Source organism: Eubalaena glacialis, chromosome 5 (genome assembly GCF_028564815.1).
Source record: "Eubalaena glacialis isolate mEubGla1 chromosome 5, mEubGla1.1.hap2.+ XY, whole genome shotgun sequence".
Classification (NCBI taxonomy): domain Eukaryota; kingdom Metazoa; phylum Chordata; class Mammalia; order Artiodactyla; family Balaenidae; genus Eubalaena; species Eubalaena glacialis.
The window spans coordinates 86,052,737-86,071,252 of record NC_083720.1 but is presented as its reverse complement, the minus strand read 5'-3'; positions in this window follow the sequence as shown (position 1 = coordinate 86,071,252).

Here is an 18,516-nt window from a genome sequence, read left to right as displayed (position 1 = left end):
TTAGGAAAGTTCTGGCCAGGAAAGGTCTCAATGAGAAGATGCCCTTCGAGTAAAGGCCTGAAGGAAAGGAGGGAGGGAGCCGCATGGGACCTGGAGTGAGAACATCCTAGGCAGAGAATGCTCAAAAGGCAAAAAGCCTGAGGCGATTAGGAATGTGAAACAGAACGAGTGAGGGAAGGAGAGGCAGAAGATGGAGTCAGAGCTGGGAACTGGGGCGGGGTGGTGGAGAGGGGCAGTGACATCCAGCAGAGCCTTATTTTTAGAATGAGTTGTAAATAGGGAAATGTAGCAAAAGTCCACAATTTGCTGAGAGCCTGATAACCTGCCCTGTAACTCCGCTCTGCACTGCAGTGTTTATCCAAGTTGAATGCATATAATGGTCATTCAACAAACACTTGTTTGAGAATTAATTGAAGGAATGTGTTGCACTAAAGGGCATAGAGACCACGTGAGTCCCATCTTCTGTTACCATAACTATAGTTACCACCTATGGACTATAATCTGTTGCCAATTCCTCTTCTCCCAAACATTCTTATATGCACTCTGTGTTAGCTTCCTGGGTCTGCCATAACAAAGTACCATAAACTGGGTAGCCCACCCCGGGAAATTTGTTATCTCACAGTTCTAGAGGCTAGCAGTCCAAAATCAAGGTGTAGCAGAACTGGTTCTTTCTGAGGGCGGTGAGGGAGCATTTGTTCCATGCTTCCTCCTAGCTTCTGGCATCCTCACGTGTTCCTTGACTTGTAGATGGCATTCTCCCCTTGACTCCACATCATCTTCCCTCTATGCATGTCTATCTCTGTGTCCAAATTTCCCCTTTTCATAAGAACATAGTCATATTGTATAAGGGTCCAGGCTAGTGACCTCATCTTAATTTGATCATCTGCAAAGACTCTATTTCCAAACAAAATCACATTCATAGACCCTGAGGGTTAGAATATCAACATCTTTTAGGAGGACACATTTCAACCCATTCCAATCAAGGTATTGTCTGCATCTCTGCATTAAAACTGTTATGGACAAGGTTACTGATGGCCCTGTGTAGCTAATTCTAGTGGTTGGTTCTCAGTTCTCTTCTAAATTGACCTGTTAGCAGCATTTGATGAAGTTGATCCCATTCTATTCTGTGATACACTTTCTTCACTTTGCCTCCATGATGGCATACTCTCCTGGTTTTCCTACTATATCTTTGATCACTCATTTTAGAACTTTTGCTAGTTTCTCCTCTTTCTCCTGATGTTTTAAAGTAGGAAGAATCTAAAGCTCAATTCTTGGTCCTTGTTTCTCTCTGCACACACTGCCTTAGCGAAATCATCCATGCTTCTAGCTTTAAATACCATCAATAAACAAACAGGGTGCACATTCTTAATCTAACTCAGCCTTCCCTTTCATATACCCACTTGTATTTGCAAATGCCTACTTACCATCTTTGCAGTCATGTCTAATAAAAATTTTAAACTCAACATATCAAAAATTTAATTTCTGTACTTCCTCTGAGCCATTGCCCATCTCACTGCCTTTTTCATCTCAACTAATGACAACTCTATTCTTCTATTTTTTAGTTAAAAAAAAGGAGACTCTTTGACACCTTCTTTCTTCCACACTCCAAATCCAGTCTCACACCATATCTTGCTGTCTCTACGTTCAAAACATTACCAGAATCTGACCACTCTCTCCATCCCCACTTCTAGAGCCCTGTACCAAGTTACCAAGTTACCATTATCTCTTTCTGGGATTACTGTTATCATCCTCTCACTGGCCACATGGATGAAATCCTTGTATCCTATAGTCTATTCTGAACACAACAGTCATAGTGAATTTTTTAAAGTGACATGCTAAGTTAGATCATGTCATTTCACAGTTCAATACCCCGTGATTAACCTTCATTTCATTCAAATAAAGTGCCAAAGTACATAAAGTGCCTCCAAGGCCCAGTGTGATCTTCACCTTCCTTTCTCAACAATTTTATTTTCTAATCCTCTCGTCTAGCTTATTCTTTGTCGCCACACTGTCCTCCTCGACACACTTAATATGTGCTGAGAATACTCCTCCTTTGGGACACTTCCCAAAGAAATCACTTCCTCACTGATTTAAGTCATTACTCAAATATTACTTTCTCAATAAATCTAATTCCTATCTTCCTATTTAAAATTGCACTTTTGCTTTTTACTCTGCTTTACTTTTTTTTTGTTCTTGTTGTTTGTCCATTGTATTTCTTAACTAGTACCATTTATGTTATTTTCTCATTTGTGTTTTTTTGTTTTTAATCACATCTCCTCTCTCATGTAAGCTCCATGAAGAGGAGTATCTTTTCTGTTTTACTGATATATCCCAATTGATTAGAACAATCCAGCAACCGTCACATAGAAGTGGCTTAATAGATTGAGTTAATAACCTATTAATTGATATATAAAAAGAAGTGGCTGCATAAAGGTAATGACATTCTGAGGTCAAGAGAATTCAAATTAAAAAACAAACAAAAATTAAGAATATGTTTATATGTCATAACAGTATTTTTGACACCCAGATCAATTGGACAGATCAATCAGTTAATGACAATTCTCTAACTTAAAGATATGTTAAAAATATAGACAAGATAGACAAACATTTTTCAATGAGTGGTCTTTTTTTTTTTCTTTCCACTTTAATTATCCATTAAATAACAATTGAATTCCTACTATGCACATAAACAAAAGATTATTTTTTTGTCTGAAGTCTAAGTGTATATAGTAGAAAAAAAGGGAAGATTTCTGACACTAATTTTCTTTCTCTAAAAGAAATAATCTATCAGCAATCTATGTTTACCAAAAAAAAAAGTCTAGCATTTTATTTTACTTGTTACTTCTGATCATCTCAGCATATGGACAAAATAGGAAAAATAACCCTTTATCTCAGGGCATCAGTAATATTTCGGAAAAGATTAAGTGCCAAAAAAGTCAGGAATAAAAGCTAAGGCAAATGAAGCAATAAGACTCAGACTTTAGCAGAAATATGTTAGAAGAAGGGAAAATTGGGACAATAAGATTTTCAAATTATGAAATCCCAGAAAAAGTTAAAGCACTCCAAGGCAAGAGAATAAACTACTTCAGGCCAGCTCATTCTCTTAACTCTAGGGAAATGCAGTGTAAGTAGGTCTGATGAGTAGGTATTCCCCTGAAGTTACAAGGGATAAGAAACTGGCCCTATGTCTTTAATTCATACAAAATATATTTTTTATAAGGGAAAGAGCTTTAAGAGGTGCTGTGCCTGAGAGAGCTGGAAATGTGTACTGTATTAAGATAGATTAGAGAAAGTGGTCTATTCCAGTGTCCTGGCATAGAGCCAGGGGGAGAAGTCTAGGCTGAGGTTAACATGCAGAGATTCTTCTGAGGTTTGCTTGATTTCTCCTCAGTTCTTAGAAAGCCAACTTATATAATATGAGGGCTGGGGTTACTGAAAAATTCTTTGAAAAATCCTTTGAGGCCAGAAAGCATAATTTTACACACAGCAGCCCTGGCTATCATAATAAAAACAAAACCTGACTTATGAGTACACAATCATTTCACCAACAAATATTCTGAATTATCTAAGAAGTTGCTGGTTCTTCTCTCCCTGCATTCCTAACCTATGAATTACATGATTAAATTCTTATTTCAGTGGAAACATCACTATCATCTTCTTTGTCAATTTAATCAATAACATCTACGTTTATTAATTTCATACTGTAAAATATATTGTTCTATTCCAATGATCAAGAAGTATGCTTTTTATTAAAATGACACTGAAAATTAAACCAATAAATGTTATGTAAATCAAATTTTAGCTTCAGCCATTAACTATTTTGTATACTATGTTATTTCAAGAATTTAAGTAAAGATATTTATATACAAACAAATATGATTAAATATATTATACAAGTAGCTGACTTTAGCTAAAATTTTAAAAAGTTTACAAGAATATGTATTTTTCTTCATTAATCAACCAACCTAATAAGCAACAGCAAAATAATTGATTTTTAAAATTTTTCCAACTTGTTTTGGCATTTTTGAAAGATATGATTAAAATTATTTCTTGGATATGTGCTTAATATAAAGTTAGGTATTAAAAATGATACATTTTTAGTAAATTTAATGTAAGAAGCCACACTCAAAATCCATTGCTAAATTTAGCTATTTGTGGAATTATCATTCATTGATTCTATGATGCATTTTTTTAAAAAATTATTTATTTATTTATTTATGGCTGTGTTGGGTCTTCGTTTCTGTGCGAGGGCTTTCTCTAGTTGCGGCAAGTGGGGGCCACTCTTCATCGCGGTGCGCAGGCCTCTCACTGTCGCGGCCTCTCTTGTTGCGGAGCACAGGCTCCAGACGCACAGGCTCAGTAATTGTGGCCCACGGGCCTAGTTGCTCCACGGCATGTGCGATCCTCCCAGACCAGGGCTCGAACCCGTGTCCCCTGAATCGGCAGGCAGACTCTCAACCACTGCGCCACCACGGAAGCCCAATGATACATTTTTTAGTGAACATTTTACAGAGTTCATTACTTTTCTTAATACAGTACTTAGTCTATCACACCTCGTGTTTAGGAGCTATAGAAGCCTATAGAAATTCTAACAACTAAAACATTTTGTTTATGTTCTATTGGGGCAATTTATAGAGTTTTGTTGCTGCTGTTTTCATCTGGTCTTTCTGGTACGAGGTCATATTTCTGTAGTCAGCTTGCAAGATTATTTTAATTCTTCATTTTGATCCATTAAAATATTTTAAAACAGTTTTACATTTTTTGAGATATTTTAAATCAATGTTTTAACCAATTTTTCTACAATGCAATATTTCTATTATACAAAGCTTAATTAAAACTGAGCTTTAACATAACTGACCAATTGCTCATCTATGCAACCTAAATAACCATAAAATTACACAAATGTTGCTCAAGTTTATAAAATGACTGTTGGGATATCAAGTTTGTTATAATTTGGAATCAGATCAAAATTTGCAAAATAAAAAAAATTGCTTCCAATAATGATTAGGTATTCAAAATCCAATGTATACAGGGCAGAGTTGTTAACTACATGAGTCATATCACTTGTTTATTAAGGTTTATATTCTGAAACACTAAATCTTACATTAAAATTAAGTATTAAAGTTCAAATAGCTTTAGATTTAAAAAAAAGCTTCTCCACCTAATAGAGGAGCTACTAATTTCTGAGTATTTGTACCTTGTTATCTTACCTGAAGAGTGTAAATAAAAATGTGCCTACCTCTTAGTGTTTGGGGAAATAATGTTTGGAAAGTGCTTAGCACATTGTCTGGCATAGCAATCACTATGGCAGAGAACAAGTTATGTGAGCACCATCTCTTGATTTTTCTCTTCCTGAGCCACAGGAAAAGCATATTTCTCAAGCTCTTTTGCACTTAGGTGAAAGGAACTAAATTTATCCAAGGAAAAGAAGTGTTACTTCCAGGCTGAGGAATTAAAGAGCTAATGTTCTTGCTCCACTGTCAGCCTCTCTTCTGCTGTGGTGACCATAAAGGCTCTATGGTGAGACAGCAGAGTAACAAGAAGGAAGAAGCCAGGATCCCCAAGTCACTGCTTGAAGGGAGCTGACTTGAAGAGGGGCCAGACCAGCACAATTGTGTGAGAAACAAAATGACACTGTTCCTTGTTGAGTTGCTGAGAATCTGACTAATGCACTCAATAAATGAGAGCCAGAAATGGTAAGCAATCACAATGTTAGTAAAACTGCTTGTGTGTGCATGTGCGTGTGTGTGTAATTAAATTATGTTAATATTTAATAGAAAAATTCTGTTTTGTGGTCAAATGTAAGTAATAAGGGTAGAGTTGGTTAAGAATTTACACGCTGCCCTTTCTCAGGTGGAGTAAATAGATTCAGCTACTGAGATAATGATTTAAAGTACATTTTCCTCACATAACTGTCCAAATTGGAGTTACCACTGATTTTTCTTAACTGACTTTACTTCTAAAATGAAAAAATTTGAATAAAATTCATAGTATGTACTTTGAAAATAGTTGAATTTATGAAAATAAATCACTGACAGCCAAGCCTATATAAACAAAATATTATTGCCTTTGTGAGAAAAAAATGTTAATCAAAGTAGTCAAATGACTTTGTATTTATTTATTTATTTATTTATTAAAAAGCTCTTCCAGCTCTGATATATATTTTTTAAATTTATTTACTTTATTTCATTTTATTTTTGGCTGCATTGGGTCTTTGTTGCTGCACGCGGGCTTTTCTCTGGTTGCGGCGAGCATGGGCTACTTTTGTTTGTGGTGCGCAGGCTTCTCACTGTGGTGGCTTCTCTTGTTGGGAGCATGGGCTCTAGGTGCGCAGGCTTTAGTAGTTGTGGCACACGGGCTCAGTAGTTGTGGCTCACGGGCTCTAGAGCACAGGCTCAGTAGTTGTGGCACACGGGCTTAGTTGCTCCACAGCATGTGGGACCTTCTCAGATCAGGGCTCGAACCCATGTCTCCTGAACTGGCAGGTGGATTCTTAACCACTGTGCCACCAGGGAAGCCCAAAGTAGTCAAATGACTTTAAACCTATATACATGGCCAATATCCATGACAATGTTGGTGGTTAAATTTTCATACAGATAAGCACAGCAGTCCTCCATACTGAAGGCTTTGTATAACTAAGTCAATTAAAAAATATTTTCTTAAATTACAAATGTATTGTACTGCTTGTACCCCTCCCCCAATCTACTGTCATTCACAGTCTTTGAGAGACCCAGATTTATGGTCCCTCAAGCCCTCTGGGAATCCATGATTGGTGGCACTATCCTTTATGGAGCTACTACACTTACTCCTATTGCTATTCAATCTGTTCTGTCAAGTCAGTTGGTGAATGCAATTTTGGACACATGAAACTTATTATCTGTACCTATATCTGCCTTTTCATCTCCTCTATGTTTTGAAAAGTCAAAAAATTTCCACTTTATTACATGAGCTTCTTCAACCAAGTTAAGGATAAAATTTGTATCCATGTAAGTTGCTTACCTACTGTTAATGACTATAATACTAGATTTTACATATTGGGTGAACTATTTGAAAAATCTCAGACCAGTAACCTATTTCTACAGATAATTTCAGTTTTAGAAGATCTACAGGCTTCCTTTACTAGAATTAAATTCATCTTTTAATGGAGTAAATTAAGATTTTCCTTTAAAAATAAGAGGAGTAATTATCTGTTCCTTGGTTTAATGCAACCCTTCTAGCAGGATTGTGCTGAGTGCTCTGTATTATTAAAGAGTGAGATAGCAAATCAAGAAAGAGATTTTTTTATTACATTGTCAAAACACATGAGTGATGGATGGCAATGTCTCTTTTCCAAATTGAATTACTCTTTTGTTTAGCACCAAATAATTAAAATTTACATAAGAAGACACACATAAAGCAACTATTATGAAATCAAGTAAATGAGAAAGAGTGAAGAGTAATTCCTTTACTACTATTATGGCATGCAAAGTAGAAGGCTGAATGGAACATATTTAAGAAAAAATAAAAACTGAAACCTGAATTCTCCAACTGTATATCTCCAGCTTTAATCCCTCCCCTGAAAGCAAGCCTCTTAGAATGAACTGCCCACTCTCAACAAATGGTATCTGCATTCACTCAGGCCAAAAATATGAGAAATCTTCTCCTACTGTTTTTTTTTGCTTTCTGCTCCTCATCCAATGCATCCATAAATCCTGTTAGGCCTACTGTCAAATTATATTCTGAGTCTGACCACCTCTTACCATTGGTAACATTGCTATCAGTGATAGGCAGAACAACGGACTACCAAAGATTTCCATGTCCTAACCCTGGAATCTGTGAATACATTAGGTTACGTGACAGAGAATAATTAAAGTTGTGGATAGAATTAAGATTGCTAATCAGTAGATCTTGATAGGGGAAGTTTATTCTGGATTATCTAGGTGGGCTCACTGTAATCATAAGGGTCCTTATACATGAAAGAGGGAGGCAGGGGAGGGAGAACCAAGAAAGATGGCAATATGAGAAAGACATTGCTGGCTTTGAAGATGGAGGCAAGGGCCATGAGCCAAGAAATGTGGGTGGCCTATAGAAACTGGAAAAGGCATGGAACAGATTTTTCTTTAGAACCTGGAGGAAGAATGTACTCTGTTAACACCTTGATTTTAGCCCAGTGATACCTATTTCAGAATTCTGACCTCAAAAACTGTGTGATAATAAATTTCTACTGCTTCAAGCTGCTCAATTTGCAGTAATTTTTTTATAGCAGCAATAAGATACTAATATATCATCCGATTTAAACAATTATCTTCACTATTGCAATAGCCTACTAACTAGTCTCCATGATCCTATTCTCATCTCTCTAAGATTCTGTTCTCTACAAACAAAATTGGTGATTGTTTTAAAATGGAAATTCTCTGCTTTACTCACTTACACAAACCCTTCAATGACTTTATAGAACAATCAGAAAATAAACTCAAGAATCTCATCCTGACCCACAAGACCTTACACTATCTGGTTCTAATCAGCCTCTCTGACTCATTGCCTATCTCTCTTCATTCCATCCATTCCGATCTTCTGCCAGAATCTAAAGCATTCCAAGCTCACTTCTGAATCATAATTTTTGCTTTTGTGGAACCCTCTGCCTGAAACCCTCAGGCCCTAAAACTCTGCACAGCTGGATCCTTCTTATTTTCTTGTTTCTGTTTCTGATCAAATATCACCTTCTCACTAAAACCTCTGGCTACCCAATCTAAGTTAATCCTCTTCTCTTCAGTCATCTTGTTTCATTTTTTCATAGGCCTTATCTCATAATCACCTAGTTCATTTTGTGCTTTTATATTAACTTGTTTATTCCCACACCTCACACACCAAAATAATGTAAACACCACGAGAGGAAAAAAATCTGTACTTCATTATTATAACAATGGTACTTAGAATAGCATGTGACACATTATAAAAGCTGCATATATATCTGTTGAATGAATGAATAAAAATAGTGAAGTCAATTAAGACTTTTAAATATTAAGGTCACACACAATTAAACATTAATACTTGTTTCTTCTCAGTTGGTTAACTTCATTAATTCTCCTACTCTGAAGATGCATATTGTCACTTTCCACATCAAGGTAGAAAGCTGAAAGCATTTCCTCTAAGATCAGAAACAAGACAAGGACCCACTCTTGCCACTTTTACCCAACACAGTATTGGAAGTCCTAACCACAGATTTCAGACAAGAAAAAGAAATAAAAGCCATCTAAATTGGAAAGGAAAAAGTAAAACTGTCACTGTTTGCAGAGGACATAATATGACATATAGAAATTCTTAAAGATGCCACCAAAAACTATTAGAATTAAAACACGGATTCAGTAAAATTGCAGGATACAAAATTAATATACAGAAATATGCTACATTTCTACACTAACAACAAACTATAACAAAGAAAAGTACAAAAAACAATCCCATTTACAATGGCATCAAAAAGAATAAAATATCTAGAAATAAATCTTAACTAAGAAGATAAAATACCTCTACTTGGGAAACTATGAGAAATTGTTGAAAGAATCTGAAGGCAATACAAACAAATGGAAAGATATATTGTGCTCATGGATTGGAAGAACTGATATTGTTAAAAGGACCATACTACCCAAGGCAATCTACAGATTCAATGCAATCCCTACCAAAATACCAATGACATTTCTCACAGAACTAGAAAAATAATTCTAAAATTTGTATGGAAATTCAAAAGACCCTGAATAGCCAAAACAATCTTGAGAAAGAAGAACAAAACTAGAGGTATCATGCTCCCTGATTTCAAACTATACTGCAAAATCGCAGTCATCGAAATAGTACAGTATTGGCACAAAAATAGACACATAGATCCATGAAACAGAATAGAGAGCTCAGAAGTGAACACATACTTATATGGTCAATTAGTCTATGACAAAGGAGGCAAAAATAAACAATGAGGAAAAGACAGCCTCTTCGATAAATGGTGGTGAGAAAACTGAACAGCTACATGCAAAAGAATGAAACTGGACTACTTTCTCACATGATACAAAAATAACAAACAAAAACAAAAACAAACAAAAAAAAAAACCCTTCAAAATGGATTAAAGACTTAAATGGAAGACCTGAAACTCCCAGAAGGAAACATAGGCAGTAATCTCTTTGACACTGGTCTTAGCAGTATTTTTTTGGATCTGTCTCTTAAAGCAAGGACAACAAAAGCAAAAATAAACAAATGGGACTACATCAAACTAAAAAGCTTTTGCACAGCAAAATAAATTATCAACAAAATGAAAAGGCTGTCTACTGAATGGGAGAGGATATTTGTGAATGGCATATCTGGTAAGAGGTTAATATAAAAAATATACAAAGAACTTATAAAACTCAATATAAAAAAATAAACAACCCAATTAAAAAATAAGCAGAGAACCTAAATAGGTATTTTTTCCAAAGAACACATATAGATGGCCAACAAATGCCTAAAAACATGCTCAACATCACTAATCGTCAGGAAAAATACTAATCAAAACCCCAATGAGATATCATCTTACACCTGTCAAAATGGCTATTACCAAAAAGACAACAAATAACAAGTATTGGAGAGGATGTGGAGAAAATGGAACCCTTGTTCACTGTTCGTGGGAGTGTAAATTGGTGTAGTCACTATGGAAAATAGTATGGAATTTCCTCAAAAAATTAAAAATACAACTATCATACCACCCAGCAATTCCACCTGTGAGTATTTTTCCAAGGAAAACAAAAACACTAATATTATAAGATATATGCACTCCTATGTTCATTTTGGCATTATTCACAATTTTCAAGACACGGAAGCAACCTAAGTGCCCATTGCTGGATGAATGGATAAAGAAACTGTGGTATGTATACACAATATATAATGTAATATTAGTCATAAAAAAGAATGAAATCTTGCCCTTTGTGACAACATGGATGGATTGAGAGGTGTTATGCTAAGTGAAATAAGTCATACAAAGAAAGATAGATACCATATGGTTTCACTTATATATGGAATCTATAAAACAAAACAAATGAACAAACATAACAAAACAAACAGAGACACAGATACAGAGAACAAGGAGGTGGTTGCCGGTGGTAGGGGTGGGGGCGGGATAGGTACAAACCTTCAGTTACAAAATAACTGTCACAGGGATGAAATATACCGCCTGGGGAATGCAGTAAATAAGAACAGAATATCATTGCATGGTGACAAATGATAACTAGACTTATCATGGTGATCATTTTGTAATATTTAGAAATATCAAATCACTATGTTGTACACCAGGGACTAACATAATGTTGTAGGTCAATTATACTTCAAAAAACAGACAAACAAACACAGAAACTTATAGAAAAAAAGATCAGATTTGTGGCTATAGAACATGGGTGTGTGGGATGGGGAAACGGGCGAAGGCAGTCAAAAGGTATAAACTTCCAGTTATAAGATAAATGAGCACTTGGGATGTAATGTAAACCATGATTAATATAATTAGCACTTCTGTATGTTATGTAAAAAAAGGGTTGAGAGTAAATCCTGAGCTCTCATCACAAGAAAAAATTATGTTTTTTCCTTTTATTTTGTATCTATATGAGTTGATGAATGTTCACTAAATTTAAATGACAATCATTTCATGATGTATGTAAGTGAAATCATTAGGCTGTACACCTTAAACTAATTCAGTGTGGTATGTCAATCATCTCTCATTTAAACTGGAGGAAAATAAATTTGTACCTATAAAATAAGATAAAAGAATAAAAGGACAAAAATAAAAATGAGAAGGATGGAAATGCAAACTATGAATATAAAAACCTTCAGACCTATGAAATGCTTCTCTAGGAATTAGGGAAATGAAATTCAAAGACTCAATGCAAAATTTCACTTAAATTGATAAAATTATAAAGATGAATCATATCTATTGCTGTTGAAGATGTGGTACACTAGTCCAAGTTTGAAATGCTACAATTTGTAAAATAAAATAATTAAAATTTGATTCAAAAGCCACTTTCGAGATTATATCCCCCCCCCCAAAAAAGTGCAGTGTGTGTGTGTGTGTGTGTGTGTGTGTGTGTATGTGTGATAGTTTATTGTGGGAAAATAACTGAGAAAAACAATCCCTGGAAACCTATAAATAAGAGAATGATGGAGTAAATCCTAGCCCTTACATAGAGCACATACATAGTAGGAAGTACTTTGTAGGTGTTTAAAAATTATTTAGACCTATTTGCACTGGTTTGGAAGAAAATTCATGATATAATGTTAAGAAAAAAGATACATAGGTTGCCACATAATAAATATGAATAAATAGTTAGAAAAACAGATAGATTGCTAGATAAACATGATCTCATTTTTCTTCAAAATACAGAAAAAATGTGTCTTTTTATTGTTTTTAAACATCTTTAATGGTATGAAGAAAAGTATGTAAAGATTTCACATATTTTTCTGAGGTAGAGACTGAAGGAGAAAGGAAATATTTTAAAAATGAGATATATCTCTAGAGGTATAGATATATCTCTGTGGTTTTGGCTTGAATAAAAGGAATTCTAGTGTTTCCTTCCCTTTTTTTCCTCCTTTTAAATAAGGAACGTTAATCATCACTCTTCCACCATTTTGCATGGTGTGTGTGTGTGTGTGTGAAGTGTGTGGGCAAATAACTTATCTTTTGTGTTTATAGGTCAGTGGATCAAAAGGAGCCACACCCAAACATGGCACAAAATTCATTACCCAGAGAACTTGGCTCTGAGCTGGAGGGACAGGACAGTAAGGTAGGTTATTTCTCTTGAACAATTTCAGAGTATTTTCTATGTGTGAAAAGAAAGAAGCAAAGGGATATTTGATGCCTAGAAGTGTGAAAAGTAGCAGAGAATATTAACAAATATCCATTTTCCAGATTGTTCTTCATTAGGTTTCATTGAGGAATTCTATAAGAAAAAAATTAAGGTATAGTTTTTGTAAAAATGTTGGTAAGAAATTTGAGTGAATTTTTCATCTTTTTATGGGGCCCCGCAAAAGACTTTTTCTTATGCTACCAAATTTCTACATCAGATATGAACTAACAAGCCTTTATTCTACACAATCTATGATACTTGATAATGATGTAGTCAAATTCTGAATGAGGTTTATACTTGTGCAGAGTTTTCTCTTTTCAGGTCTTAAAATCTGTTTCATTTTAATATTTAATCTTGTTTTTATTTAACACTGCTTTTAAATTTTATATGTTACCAATGGTATTACATGATTAGAACAAGTGGACCCAAGTTCTTTTTGTAATTACGGGAAGCATGCAAAAATAGACATACATAAAAGCCAATATTTTTGTGATCTGTGATTACATAAATGCATAAAATGTTGGGACATTGTCCAAAGGATACAATGCCATTTATTAAAAGAAACACTAGGAAAGCATTGGTCTGAGAGAAAAAAAATATACTCTGTATGAAATTATTAGAATTTAACAGTAAAATCTTTGTTTACTTTTACAATCACTTACTATTCTTTTTGAAAGGAGAATGGGCATTTAAAAATCCTCAAGGAGGAAAAAGATGTTTAGCATATTTTACATCTTGCTACTATAATGTAACAAGTCTTAATTCCATGAAAACCTTGAAGAATTGATGTTTATTTTCTAATAAGATCAATCAATGAATTATATACAATGGATCTGATATTCAAAAGACAAAAAAGTAAATAGTATATATTGAAAATATTGTAGTATGATTTTTGGTAATATTATATTTTAAAAGTGATTTTGCTGTATTTCTTAGTTCCACTGAGATACTGTGTATATGTGTAAGTAACTACTGTAGGAGGAAAAGACTGAAAAGCATTTAAGATAGTTTACAACCTTTAAAATATCTATTCTCTTATACATTTAAATTTCATTAGATATATAGATTTATTAAATTTAAGTTCTAAAATCATACAGTTGTTCATTGATATATTTGTATGTAGCATTTCAAAGCATGTTTTCACACCTTTTATGTAACAGGTAGTTTGCTTATTGAGTGGCAAATGGCATTGGGTCTGGCATAAGGTGTCATTTTGAAAATTTATGTGTTTCCAAACAATTGGCAAGATTCTTACTAAGCTGAATCGACTGTTCAGAAGAACCTACCTTATTAGTAATATATCACGATGGTGCCTTTGCACCAAAGATCCATTACATGAGTACCACAGCAGTGTGACAGTTCTAATGATGGATGGGATAATTCATCATGAACATTAAGTTTTGTTGTATTCCTCAGAGTTGTTCACTTGCTGAAGAAGAATGAGACTTAGAAAACAAAGTGGCTTCAGCTCCATAGGAAGAATCTGTTAGTCATTAAGAAGTCTATAGTACATTTATTTCTCTGAAGAGGAAGCTAAAGCAGAAGTTATGAAAACTGTTCAATGAAGCAGTGTCACTTCCCCAAAGGACTGTACAACTGACTTGAGGATTGAAGTATTTCTATTAAGTATAAGAAATTTTGGTCAATGTGCAACATCTTTAACACATACTTATTTATGCGGAACACTCTAAATGGTAGTATTTGAAGAAAAAAGATACAAAAAACCTGAAAAGCATTCAGTCTAATTAAAGTTGTGTTTATTTAAATTATAAAAATTAACCATGTGTGAAAAGTCCTGTTTTAAGAGCTGATCCAAATACTACCCCTTCTAATTTTCTGGAATCAAAATTAGTACTAATACTTAGATGAGACCAGGAAGACAATAATTCTGATCCATGTGTAGCTTTATGGGAAAATGTTCAGTACACTGACTTTGTGCCAGGGACATGAATGGCCTCATGTGAGTAATCTATTAACTTCTAGGAAAATCTAATGTCCTGTAAAATCCCTAGTGAAAAAACAAGCACGTCCTATGTTTCTGTAGGTCTCCTACTTTTGCATAGGACAGTACAAATTTTGATTATATTTTTATATCAAATATCTATGATTGAAGTTTGGCTTGGGAAGTGCATGAAGATGGTGGTGAGGGAAGATGCCAAGTTAGCATCTCCCCACAATTAGGGCACCTGCTGGCCGCTGATGGGGGACCCTGACGCCCAAGGAGATGGGAGGAACCACCAAGTGAACCTGTAGGACGTGGGGGGACTGAGGGGGGAGGAGAAGTGGAGTCCAGACAAGATCGGTGTCCCTAAGGCCGGGGAGATCAGGAGAGGCAGGCGGGAGGTACCCTCTGGGAAAGCGGGAGAGGAGCAGAGGGCAATTGCCCACCTCTTGGGTCTGGGGAGCCTGCTGAGATCCCAGGCCTATCCCCTGCCCTCCAAAGCATGCCCCCAAGCCGTGTGGGTCCTTGCGGGGCATAGGAGGCAGGCCAGGGAGAGCAGGAGAGGCAGGCAGGAGGAGCCATCTGGGAGGAGCAGGAGAGGAGCAGAGGGCATTTGCCCTACCCGCTCAGGCCCGGGGAGCCTGTTGAGCTCCCAGGCCAGTCCCAGCCCTAAGGAGGAGGGCCGAGGGGAGAACAGGAGAGGCAGGTGGGAGGGGCCTCCAGGAGTAGCAAGAGAGGAGAGGAGGGTGCTTACCCTGCCCACTCGAGCCCAGGAAGCCTGCTGAGCTCCCAGGTGAGGTTCCCCCACCTTCTGAGACCATAGTGGGGCATGCCTGGGTCCCTTCTGTTCCTTGAGCCTAAGCCCCACCCCCCACACACCCCCCAGGGCCTTTTCCAGCCCTGTGGGTCCTGAGCATTGGCCCCACCCACTGCCAAAACCTCACCCTTGCTTAGGCCCCACCTTCCACAGCCAAGGCTTTCCCTCCAATTTTTTTTCTTCTTTCTTTCTTTTTTTTCTTTTCCCTTCTCCTCTTTTTTACTATTGTGGTACTGATGTACCTTCCCAGTTGTTGATTCATCTATATTTTTATTTTTATATTCTTTCTAACATATCTGTTAGTTTCCAAGTCTAATTTTATTTTTTAATTTGTTATTGATCTCTGTGTTTTTTGTGTTTTTTTTTTTGCCACCCCATGTGGCTTGTGGGATCTTGGTTCATGAGATGGGAGTCAGGCCAAAGCTCCTGTGGTGGGAGCTCTGAGGCCAAACCACTGGACGAAGAGAGAACCTCAGACCCCAGGGAATATTCATCGGAGCGAGGTCTCATGGAAATCCTCATCTCAGCACCAAGACCCAGCTCTACCCAACAGCCTACAAACTCCAGTGTTGGAAGCTTTGGGCCAAACAACAAGTAAGACAGGAACACAATCCCACTCATTAAAAAAAAAAAAAAAAAAAATGAGATGGCAAAAAACTGTGTCACAGATTAAGAAGCAAGGTAAAAACTTACAAGACCAAATAAACGAAGAGGAAATAGACAATCTACCTGAAAAAGAATTCAGAGCAATGATAGTAGAGATGATCCAGAAACTCAAAAATAGAATGGAGGCACGGATTGAGAAAATACAAGAAATGTTTAACAAAGACCTAGAAGAACTAAAGAAGAAATAAACAGAGATAAACAGAACAATAACTGAAATGAAAAATACACTAGAAGGAATCAAAACAGAATAACTGAAGCAGAAGAACGAATAAGTGAGCTGGAATGCAAAATGGTGGAAATAACTGCTGAGGAGCACAATAAAGAAAAAAGAATGAAAAGAACTGAAGACAATCTCAGAGACTGCTGGGACAACACTAAATGCACCAACATTCAAACTATAGGGGTCCTAGAAGAAGAGGAGAAAAAGAAAGGGTCTGAGAAAATATTTGAAGAGATTATAGTTGAAAACTTCCCTAACATGGGAAAGGAAATAGTCACCCAAGTCCAGGAAGCACAGAGAGTCCCATACAGGATAAAGCCTAGGAAAAACACAAGACACATATTAATCAAACCAACAAAAATTAAATTCAAAGAAGGAATATTAAGAGCAGCAAGAGAAAAACAACAAATAACATACAAAGGAATCCCCATAAGGTTATCAGCTGATTTTTCAGCAGAAACTCTGCAGGCCAGAAGGGAGTGGCAGGATATACTTAAAGTGATGAAAGAGAAAAACCTACAGCCAAGATTACTTTACCCAGCAAGGATCTCAGATTTGACAGAGAAATCAAAAGCTTTTCAAACAAGCAAAAGCTAAGAGAATTCAACACCACCAAACCAGCTTTACAACAAAGGCTAAAGAAACTTCTCTAGGCAGGAAACACAAAAGAAGAAAAAGACCCACAAAAACAAACACAAAACAATTTAAAAAATGGTAATAGGAACATACATATCAATAATAACCTTGAATGTAAATGGATTAAATACCCCAACCAAAAGGCACAGACTGGCTGAATGGATACAAAAACAAGGGCCATATATATGCTGTCTACAAGAGAACCACACCAGACCTAGGGACACATACAGACTGAAAGTAAAGGGATGGAAAAAGTTATTCCATGCACATGGAAATCAAAAAAAAAAAAAGCTGGAGTAGCAATACTTGAATCAGATAAAATACTTTAAAGACTGTTACAAGAGATAAGGAGGGACATTATATAATGATCAAAGGATCAATCCAAGAAGATATAACAATTATAAACATTTATGCACCCAAGATAGGAGCACATCAGTACATAAGGCAAATGTTAACAGCCATAAAAGGGGAAATCGACAGTAACACAGTAATGGTAGGGGACTTTAACACCCCACTTTCACCAATGGACAGATCATCCAAAAAAAAATAAATAAGAAAACACAAGCTTTAAATGACACAGTAGACCAGATAGATTTAGTGGATATTTATAGAACATTCCACCCAAAAGTGGCAGAATAGAAAGCCCAGAGATAAACCCACGCACATATGGTAACCTTATCTTTGATAAAGGAGGCAAGAATATACAATGGAGAAGGGGCAGCCTCTTCAATAACTGGAGCTGGGAAAACTGGACAGCTACATGTAAAAGAATGAAATTAGAACACTCCCTAACACCATACACAAAAATAAACTCAAAATGGATTAAAGACCTAATGTAAGGACAGTCACTATAAAACTCTTAGAGGAAAACATAGGCAGAACACTCTATGACGTAAATCACAGCAAGATCCTTTTTGGCCCATGTCCTAGAGAAATAGAAATAAAAACAAAAATATACAAAAGGGACCTAATGAAACTTAAAAGTTTTTGCACAGCAAAGGAAACCATAACCAAGATGAAAAGAAAACCCACAGAATGGGAGAAAATATTCACAAATGAAGCAACTGACAAAGGATTAATCTCCAAAATATACAAGCAGCTCATGCAGCTCAATATCAAAAAAAAAAAAAAAAACCAATCCAAAAATGGGAAGAAGATCTAAATAGACATTTCTCCAAAGAAGGTATACAGATTGCCAACAAACACATGAAAGGATGCTCAACATCAATAAACATTAAATGTAAATCAAAACTATAATGAGGTATCACCTCACACCAGTCAGAAGGGCCATCATCAAAAAAATCTACAAACAATAAATGCTGGAGAGGGTGTGGAGAAAAGGGAACCCTCTTGCACTGTTGGTGGGAATGTAAATTGATACAGCCACTAGGGAGAACAGTATGAAGG